Source organism: Eptatretus burgeri, chromosome 23, assembly GCF_056783735.1.
Source record: "Eptatretus burgeri isolate ZD-2024b chromosome 23, Ebu_testis_v1, whole genome shotgun sequence".
NCBI classification, from domain to species: Eukaryota; Metazoa; Chordata; class Myxini; order Myxiniformes; family Myxinidae; genus Eptatretus; species Eptatretus burgeri.
This window is the reverse complement of record NC_140983.1, coordinates 1,094,850-1,106,119: the sequence shown is the minus strand read 5'-3', so window position 1 is coordinate 1,106,119 and position 11,270 is coordinate 1,094,850. Positions and strand designations below refer to the sequence as shown.

The 11,270-nt window shown below is 50.4% G+C and overlaps 1 long non-coding RNA gene across 2 annotated transcripts; it reads right to left on the bottom strand.

Annotated features, from left to right (window-relative positions):
• Window positions 1–763: 763 nt before the first annotated feature.
• LOC147007930 (uncharacterized) lies at window positions 764–3,932 on the bottom strand. Of its 2 annotated transcripts, none has more exons than XR_015053783.1 (3): window positions 3,810–3,932; window positions 3,500–3,597; window positions 764–1,664 (listed from the first exon to the last, which is right to left on the bottom strand). It is a non-coding gene; the product is annotated as an uncharacterized LOC147007930 (long non-coding RNA). The 2 variants fall into 2 exon arrangements; XR_015053784.1 differs by having other exon boundaries at window positions 3,706–3,818.
• Between the last annotated feature and the right edge of the window lie 7,338 nt (window positions 3,933–11,270).

Genomic DNA, 11,270 nt, shown 5'->3' with positions numbered 1-11,270 from the left:
GAAGGGGTTTTAAAAGTGCCAACAAGGCGATTTGTATTCTCCAGTGTTTAATCACATGATTGAATGGAAATAAAATTAAGATTTTAAAGGTTGTCGGAAAAAAAAAATCCCAGAAGTTTACCGCCGTTGATCGGCGTCTTTTACACCACCTTATTGCAAAACCCCCGATGAATCACTCGCAGAGAATTAACTTGAACCTCATGGAAGTTCCTCGTGCGAGCACGGTCAGTTTGGGTGATTTATTTAATGGACATCCATAATTATTGGAAAGACGATGCTGTGCTTCATTGCCAACAAAGTAATGGCTATCAACTGTTCTACAAAGGACGTCATCGTGATGTGAAAATGCACAAAGCTTTGTGCCATTAATTATTTACATGGGAGCCAAATGGACCGGGTAGACCACCCTGAGGGAGACACCTGATCGGATCTGGGTGTTCGTTAACAGCGATGGGAAGGAGATATCTGGGGCTTGTGAATGCACGGGATAATTTAACCCTAAATAGGTAACCTGGGGTTGTGAGACCGCAAAGTCAGCAGGAGTGATGTCTGTAATTCTACAGGAGGGATGTGACACCATTCTTCCACGAGGAAGTCAATCAACTCACACCCGTTTGATGGAGGTGAAAAACGCTGTCTCAGGCGTCGCTCCAGAATTATCCAATGAATGTTCGATTGGGTTCAGATCTGGTGACTGAGAAAGCCGTAACATATGGATAACATCGGTGTCGTGCTCATCAAACCATTGGGCGTACACACGTGCTTTGTGGATGGCGGCATCGGGGGGGTTTTATGGTCTCGGCATTTTTTTATTGAACAAAAGGTTAAAAAAATAATCAAAATCATGGAGAAAATCAAGAAACCAAAGAGCCAGAAATCAAAACAATATTCAAAACAAGTCAATGAACCAGGGAAAAGAAAGCAGAAACGAAGAATCAAGAAACTGAGGCACAATGAATGAAACCAAATCAATCATACAGAAACAGTGAATCAAAACAAGAGTTTGGCCACAAATACAGGAAGAAGTCAAGGAAGAATAAATCAACACCAAAAACAGCAAAAATTATCGTCCTTCTTGACTTGTGCCGATGTACTCTTCCGCCCCTGGAGGGGCTTCAAAAGTGAGGGGTGGGAAGTGTCTCCTGGAGAAGCGAGAGCGCGAACGACGAACAATGGGGGGATTGACTGGGTGAACCCCTCTCCCCCCCAGTATTGGACTGCGGACAACCCCGGCGTTACCCCAGACCTGGATGGGCCGCCTGATGCACGGGCGGCTTTGTGCCCCACAGGTACCTTTTCCTTGGTTCGTTTGAAGGTTTTTCCCTGTGGGGCCTTGCCCAGGGGAGCCTTTCCTTTGTCCCAGGCCCTCCTGAACTTTCCCACTATCCATTCATCCCAAGTGCCAATATCTTCAAAGTCGGAGGAGGAACTTTCGCTCTCTGTTTCAGGCACCAGAGTCCTTTGAACAGAGGTTTTTTCAAACAAACCCGTCACCAGATAATCCACTTCTTCCATATAGTCCTCCCCTCTCACATCAGTGGGCCCAGCACAAGATGTCACCACATCCATGTCCTCTACTGCGGGAGGCGGGAGAACTGTGGCCTCCTCATTCTCCTCTACCTTTCTCTCCTCATTTCCCTCCATCCTTCCGTCGTCCTCCTTTACTGTGGTTGGGTGACGGGAGGGGGGGGGAGGAGAGGACACATCAGGCACAACAACCCTCAGCCCCGCACTTGCCCAAGGGGCAACACCCCTACTTCCACCCGCGGCGGCATGCATTCCGCAAGCACAGCTCCACGGGCAGGAGCGGTAAGTGTGTCTCGTTCCACCACAGTGAATGCAACAACGTACATGGTTTTCACAACGCTCTCTTAAATGTCCCAACTCGCCACACTGAGTGCAGACATCCACACCACACCAGGTAACCAAGTAGCCAAGATGTAATTTTCAGCTGTCCTGCATAAAACACTTGACCCCGGTCCATCCCAACTATCATCCCGTTTAGAATATGGGAGACCGTGTCATCCTCCCTCGTCCGCGGCTTGACTTGGGACTGCTGAGTTCAAGTCCAAATATCGAAGCTGTTCTGGACGAGCCGTATTGACCATGGGATAAGATAAACCGAATGAGCCACACCAGGACATCATAGTCACTTTGGCTTTCGTTATACAGGCAGATGGTCAAGACTCTCTCCTGGGTTTCTGAGAGAGAACTCGACCACCCAGTCTGCCAGAATCCCAGCAGACTGTGCGGTCGCCAACTGGCGACAGAACTCGGCAGATCCCTGCCCTGTCTGTAATGACACGTCAAATCCTCGGGCGAGGGAGATCAGGCAGAAAAAAAATACAGCACACCCAACAAAACCTCCGGACCAAAAGCCTCGCCGGCAGGAATGGCTCCTTCCTTCGTAAACTGAAATCGAACACAATTGTGGTGCCAACTCGTTATACCAGGGAGAAGGGGCCAACACTTGGGATGAAGGGGGAGGGAGGTCCCTTCCTGCCTGGTGGGCAAGGCCCCACCAGACAGGAGGAAGGCCAGGGAAAAGCAGGAAGATAAAACGCAGGACAAACAAGACAAAGGAAAAGAGAAACAAATGGACGAGACGGGGAAACACAAAGAGAACACAATGAGGGAAACAGGCAGCTCAAGGAAAGAGAGCTCCTCCCTCACAGCCATGCTCACCAAAATTACAGGCAACCAGGCCGTGCAGCATAGAATGTATAAATGGAGTTCGGTCTCGACGTGCGTGTGTGTGTGTGTGTGTCTGCGTCCGTCCGTCAACAAGTGTCCCAGAGGGTGCACCACTAATGAAGCAATAATGGTGCCCCCTAGGCAATCGGCAGTGCACAACATGCATGTACACATGTAGCATTAGCAACACACACATACACAAACACATACATACACATAAACACATACATTTACACACACACATACACACATACTCATACACGCATACACATAAACATACACACACATACAAATACACACATGCATACACACACATACACACATACACATACATACACACATACATACACACACATACATACACACATACACATACATACATGCACACACATACATACACATATACACACACATACATACACACATACATTCACACATTCACATTTACATACACATACACACACACACACACACACACACACACATACACATACATACACACACATACATACACACATACACATACATACATGCACACACATACATACACATATACACACACACACATACACACATACATTCACATTTACATACACATACACACACATACATACACACATACATATACACACACATACATACACATACACACATACACACACATATACACACACATGCATACACACACATACATACACACACATATATACACACACACACACATACATACACACACACATACATACACATACAAGAAGCATTTAACATGCTACACATAAACAGGATGATAAAAATGGCAACATACTGAGAACAGCAACGGGCAATGCTGGGTGCCCCTCCTCGTTTCCTCCAGCCACGACAGGATACATAGATTACAGTAGATCTACGCACATCATAGTAGATCTGTGCACACACACCAACACAACAGGCACGAAAACTCACACCCAACAACCTTCCGGGAACAGGTGAGGGTCAATAAATAACAAGTCCCTCCCCATCGCTTCATAAAACCTCCAAAGTCGACGACTCGACCCTCTCGAACATCAAACTTCCCAACAACGTTTGGTCTTTCACTCTTTCCCAAATACCATCTTTCATGCTGACAGGAACCTCACCTCAAGTGGGACTCCAACACCACGTGTTCACTGCTTTCTTCTTCTTCTTATATACCGACTGAAGGAAACGAGATAATATTTCTTGTCTCATTCAACGAAACATTACCTTCCTTTATTTGTCATAGTTTTAATATATAACAGGAATTTCCATGAATCACTCACAAAATAATAAAAGGTGATTAAAATTTACACTTTAAAATAAATCCGCGATCACGTGTCGAAGACGCCGTTACGAACTACACCGCTTGGGCGTCCATACAGTGTTCAGCGAATTATTAACACGTTTCATGTGAATGTCAGTTGATCACGTGATCGTTTTTTGAATTCCACGTGTCGGTTCGACGTCTGAGAGGTTGTGACTGTGCTTCGACCGTCGTTTTGACCCTTTTCATTGGTTTCTTCGGGCGCACGGCGGTCGAAACGAGGCAAAAGCTTCGATCACCAGACCGCACCGTACGTACGTACGTGTCGAAATTCGATTTATCGACTTCTACTCACGAGTTAAAGGTCAAGGACTTCGTGCAGTCTGAGCGGTGTCCCATCAGCTGTTAGGCTTGAGTGAATACAGAGTCACAAGTTCAAGAAGAAGCAAGAAATGGCGAGTCACCGCCGGGTCAATTCGGTGTCGTGTCCACGAAATGATGCGACTCGGGTGTCATCAATGGCCAGTGTCCGTGGGAATAAGCTGCTCACCTTTTGGAGAGTTTCACCTTCAGTAGAGACTAATAATTTATAGACAAAAGAAGAATGGAGTGACCAGGAATCGAACCTGCGCTGGGACACCAAATTCAATTTCAATTCCAACACGTTAAGCACACACGGACACCGCTGCTTGTGAATGGGATGGAGTCGATAAGCCCTTGAGGCCGCACGGAGAGGTCGCGTCCCACACGCGTGTCCATCCGCGTGACACCGGGCACCACGTGTGCACCCTCACCAGGGCTGTCATCCCCCGCTCTATTCTCGCTCACATCGACGTCGTGTTCGGCGCTCTCCTCCATCCCTCCGAAACTCGGCCTCTCTCGTCCCTCAGCACGTGGAATTCGGGAAGATGGAGTCGTTAAGGCTCGCGCCTTCGTTCTTTATATTTCCTCCCGTTCACTTTTCGAATGCGGTGACTTCCACACAACACGGTCTCCGTGTGGAGCCTTCAATTTCCATAACGCTGCCTTCTCCTCCACTCACGTTGCCTTCACTTTCCCTCATGCTGCCTTCACTTTCACTCACGCTGCCTTCCCCTCCATTCACACTGCCTTCACTTACACTCACACTTCCTTCACTTTTACTCACGCTGCCTTCACTTTCACTCACGCTGCCTTCGCCTCCACTTACACTGCCTTCCCATCCACTCACGCTGCCTTCCCCCAACTCACGCTGCCTTCAACTCCACTCACACTTCCTTCACTTTCACTCACACTGCCTTCACTTTCACTCACACTGCCTTCAATTTCACTCACGCTGCCTTCCCCTCCACTCACACTGCCTTCACTTCCATTCACACTGCCTTCACTTTCACTCACACTGCCTTCTCCTCCACTCAAACTGCCTTCACTTTCCCTCACGCTGCCTTCCCTCCACTCACACTGCCTTCACTTTCCCTCACACTGCCTTCACTTTCACTCATGCTGCCTTCACTTTCACTGCCTTCCCCTCAACTCATGCTGCCTTCCCCTCCACTCACGCTGCCTTCACTTTCACTCATGCTGCCTTCCCTCCACTCACACTGCTTTCACTTTCACTCACACTGCCTTCACTTTCATTCATACTGCCTTCACTTTCACTCACCCTGCCTTTTCCTCCACTCACACTACCTTCACTTTCCATCATGCTGCCTTCCCTCCACTCACACTGCCTTCCCCTCCACTTACACTGCATTCCCCTCCACTCATGCTGCATTCCCCTCCACTCATGCTGCCTTCTCTTTCACTCACACTGCCTTCACTTTCACTCATGCTGCTTTCCCCTCCACTCGCGCTGCCTTCCCCTCCACTCACACTGCCTTCACTTTCCATCACACTGCCTTCCCCTCCACTCACGCTGCCCTCACACTGCCTTCACTTTCATTCACGCTGCCTTCCCCTCCACCCATGCTGTCTTGCCCTCCACTCATGCTGCCTTCCCTTCCACTCACTCTGCCTTCCCTCCACTCAATCTGCCTTCCCCTCCACTCACACTGCCTTCACTTTCCCTCACACTGCCTTCCTTTCCACTCACACTGCCTTCACTTTCACTCACGCTGCCTTCCCCTCCACTCACACTGCCTTCACTTTCCCTCACACTGCCTTCACTTTCACTCATGCTGCCTTCACTTTCACTGCCTTCCCCTCATCTCATGCTGCCTTCCCCTCCACTCACGCTGCCTTCCCCTCCACTCACACTGCCTTCACTTCCACTCACACTGCCTTCACTTTCACTCACGCTGCCTTCTCCTCCACTCAAACTACCTTCACTTTCCCTCACGCTGCCTTCCCTCCACTCACACTGCCTTCACTTTCCCTCACACTGCCTTCACTTTCACTCATGCTGCCTTCACTTTCACTGCCTTCCCCTCATCTCATGCTGCCTTCCCCTCCACCCATGCTGTCTTCCCCTCCACTCATGCTGCCTTCCCCTCCACTCATACTGCCTTCCCTCCACTCACGCTGCCTTCCCCTCCACTTACACTGCCTTCCCCTCCACTCATGCTGCTTCCCCCTCCACTCACACTGCCTTCCCCTTCACTCACGCTGCCTTCCCCTCCACTGACACTGCCTTCCCCTCCACTCATGCTGCCTTCACTTTCACTCAAGCTGCCTTCACTTTCCATGATGCTGCCTTCCCCTCCACTTACACTGCCTCCCCCTCCACTCATGCTGCCTTCACTTTCACTCACACTGCCTTCACTTTCACTCACGCTGCCTTCCCCTCCACTCATGCTGCCTTCCCCTCCACTCACGCTGCCTTGCCCTCGACTCACGCTACCTTCACTTTCACTCACCCTGCCTTCACTTTCACTCATGCTGCCGTCACTTTCACTCACACTGCCTTCACTTTCACTCACGCTGCCTTCACTTTCACTCAGGCTGCCTTCTCCTCCACTCACGCTTCCTTCTTCTCCACTCACACTGCCTTCGCTTTCCCTCATGCTGCATTCCCTTCCACTCACGCTGCCTTCCCCTCCACTCACGCTGCCGTCCCCTCCACTCACGCTGCCTTCCCCTCCACTCATGCTGCCTTCACTTTCACTCACAATGCCTTCACTTTCACTCATGCTGCCTTCACTTTCACTCACACTGCCTTCACTTTCACTCACACTGCCTTCATTTTCACTCACGCTGCCTTCACCTTCCCTCACACTGCCTTCACTTTCACTCATGCTGCCTTTACTTTCCCTCACGCTACCTTCCCCTTTACTCATCCTGCCTTCACTTTCCCTGACGCTGCCTTCCACTCCACTCAGGCTGCCTTCCCCTCCACTCACGCTGCCTTCAGCTCCACTCACGCTGCCTTCCCCTCAACTCACGCTGCATCGCACTCTACTCATGCTGTCTTCCCCGCGACTCACACTGCCTTCCCCTCCACTCACACCTACTTTCTCCCAAACCCCTCCCCTCTCCACCCATCATGCACATCTCAATTGGTCCTCGAGTGCTGTGTAAACTTGCTGTTGTAACGTATCCCATTTCATTCAATCCTGGACTACCTCCCCCTCCCTCCCTTCTCCACAAGTTCGACTCCAAACACAAGTCGAGAAACCCTCTCCTCATGCTTACCCCCTTCCAAAACCCCTCCCCACTTCCCCTCTCATCTCTCCTCCACGCTCCCACCCCACCCCTCTTCCCGGGGTGTATAGCGACATTTGGTGAGGCATTCCCACGCTTCCTCACTCCCCCACCCCTCCTGCGCCCCATTCCCCCCTCCTCTCTCTCTCCATTTCCTCTCTCTCCCTTCCCTCCCTCCTTCTCCCCCCCCCACCCCTCATACTCCCATCAGTGAAGCGACGGGTTGTGACTGCTGTGAATAAAATCAATCACAACCCGATATGAGATTTGTATTTATTTATTTATTTAAATGCAGTGACAATGTGTGACGTTTCAGAACAACCATCGGTGTTCACAAATTCACCATCACGGGGGAAACAATTAACAAAACCATGAAATTATAACAACTTGGACAACATGTCACTGTGGATCAGATCAAATGGTGACAATCATCCACGACAATGAGGACACGAATGGTGACAATCATCCGCGACAATGAGGACACGAATGGTGACAATCATCCGCGACAATGAGGACAATGTCGAGAAATGAGCAGGGAATCCAAAACGGGACAAACTTGTCATCGGACTCGCAGAAGGTCCGTTCGTCATGGATCAGGGACAACAAGAGCGAGTCCTGGGGCCCAGGCACGTGGGACGGGTGTCGTGCTGCCGGCTTTCCGCAGACGTTGCAAGACGCACGTGCAGCACGTACGACCTGACGTCTGGCGAGGAGGACACTGCCGCTGGACACCTCATCGTCCGTGGACAGAAATCTGTGACGGGTGCGCGGACCCGCGTCTGTGGAGGAGGACACGGATCCATTATCCGTGTGTAGGGACCCGCTCCCGACGGTCCTGCCGCGTCGCACGACGTACACACTCGAATCTGTGGAGGACACGGATCCATTATCCGTGGACAGACACCCGCTACTGGCAACTGTGACGGGCGGCGGGACGTACGGATTGACCGTTGTGGAGGAAGAGACCTCTGTGGAGAACACATCCTCATTCCTGGACAAAGCATGCTCGACCTGATACTGAAGGGAGGGCAGGAAGGAGACGCGCGCAAAGGAGGACGCCATGGCGGTCGAGCCGAACGGAGACGAGTCGGACGACGAAGAAGAAGAGTCTGTGGCGTCTCACGGATGTACCCGGGGGTGACAGCACGTTCACCAAGGTGGAGAGGCTTGCTCGTTCGATCACCGCACCATCGATTAAATCCTCACAGAACAAGCCCACGGAGGCCAACCTGGCAACCCACCAGGTCCTCGAAAGAAGGGTCCGTGACGTCATCCACAATGGCTGAATGCATAAACACGTTTGACATGAAACTTTGTTTGTTTAATATTACCAGAACGTTGTTACCGGCTAACGCTGGTGTTATTTAACTTTATTGATGGGTTTTTTTTCAATTATTTTAATTTCTGTTTTATATCGAGAATTTCTATAGGAATTTTACCGAGCGGTGTATAAGCACGGTGTTGTTCGGAAGGTCGACTTCCTCTTACGAGAAAGGTCGACTACTAAAAATGGATGGGGTGTGTGTGTTCGTGTGTTTGAGGGTGTGTGTGTGGTGTGTGCGCGTGCATGCGTGTGTGTTTGAGTGTGTGTGCGCGCGCGTGTGTGTGTGTTTGAGTGTGTGTGGTGTGTGCGCGTGCATGCGTGTGTGTTTGAGTGCGTGTGCGCGCGCGTGTGTGTGTGCGCACGCATGTGTGTGTGTTTGAGTGAAGCATACTTTTTGTCTATTAATTATGTACGTCTATTCATTAATTCCACGCCATGGGAATGGCACCTCTTCACCCTTTAGACTGCTGAGACCTTTTCGAACTTTGAAGACCCCCAAGACCATTAAGACCCAAAAGTCCGAAAATTTCCTGAGTGCCCCAAAAACGTGGACTGTATATCCTACAGAGTGTAGACCCTTTAAGACTGGACTGTACGACAAAAAAATCCGTGAGAATTTCCATGTTTTAAAGGCGCACACGCCACATGAAGGTGTATAAAGCAGCTTCATACGTCCTTCAACCCTGGCCTGGCATTCCAATTACAAAATTAAAAAAAAAACAATAATAACATTATAACAAAGTATATATTAACACAAATTATATTTACAACAATAATTACAATAGTCGTATCATACGGCAATCATAATAACGATCATATTGTTACGGTTGTGGAAATTTGCACTACACCATAAAGGTCCTCAGATCAGTTATACCGATAAGTGTATGTGCAGTTAGATTTCCCCACCGTTGTTTAGAGGGAATTTCCGTGTTCACAGGGCTGTGATCCTTTGAGATAGCCGTTTTTCTTTTCTCTATCATTATTTTGGACCAATCATCCCCCAACAACCAAATCGCCACCACCCACAACGCCCCCAAACAACCACAACCAAACCCCCACCACCTTCGCCTTTCTCCCTCCACTACCATCAACAGCGCTACCCCACAAACATGGCATCGCCTTCGTCCCAGAGACAACGCCGAAGTCGCGCTGTCTAAGCGATGTTCTGGTGATTTCTACCACGTCCGCTCCGTCGGGGCCGAAGTCGCGCTGTCAAAGCGATGTTCTGGTGATTTCTACCACGTCCGCTCCGTCGGGGCCGAAGTCGCGCTGTCAAAGCGATGTTCTGGTGATTTCTACCACGTCCGCTCCGTCAGGGCCGAAGTCGCGCTGGCGGACGAAGCTTCGGGGGGTTACACGCATCGGTTCGCCCGGACGAAGCTCCGGTGAAACACACACACATCGGCTCGTCGGGTGGGACGAAGCCGTGCTGGCGGACGGAGCTTCGATGCATAACACGCATCGGTTCGGCCAGACGAAGCCCCGGGGAAACACACACATCTGGCTCCGTTGGGGCTGTAGTAGACTTGTTTAAGTGACTGAGTGTGCGAATAAAACGCTTTATTCGGTGGTAATTATTTTATCTGCTTGCTTTGACTGTACATACTGTAACGGTTGTGGAAATTCGCATTACACCATAAAGGGCCCTCAGGTGAGATATCTCCAAAGGTCCATGTGTAGTTAGCCCAAACCTGTTGTATAGAGGGAATTTATGTGATCCATTTGGGCTGCGATCCACTCGTTAGTCGTTTTTCTTTCTCTATCTTTTATTTCAAACAAACAGCATCTCAACAACCACGCCATCCCCACCACAGCGCCAACCACACTACAACGACGCCACCTCCACCAACTACGCTACCACATCAGCGCTTCTACAACCATTCGCAAACACCACCACCTTCGCCTTTACCTTCACAACTTCATCCCACATCATCGCTTCGACACATCGGCTCGGCGGGGTCAAAGGTCGCGCTGTCGAGGCGAAACCTCGGTGAATTACACACATCGGCTCGGACGGGACGAAGCCGCGCTGTCGATGCGAAACCTTGGTGAATTACACACATCGGCTCGTCGGGATTAAAGGTCGCGCTGTCGAGGCGAAGCCTCGGTGAATTACACACATCGGCTCGGACGGGACGAAGCCGCGCTGTCGATGCGAAGCCTCGGTGAATTACACACATCGGCTCGTCGGGATTAAAGGTCGCGCTGTCGAGGCGAAGCGTTGGTGAATTACACACATCGGCTCGGCCGGGAAGAAGCCGCGCTGTCGAGGTGTAGCCTCGGTGAATTACACACATCGGCTCGGCGGGGTTAAAGGTCGCGCTGTCGAGGCGAAGCCTCGGTGAATTACACACATCGGCTCGTCGGGATTAAATG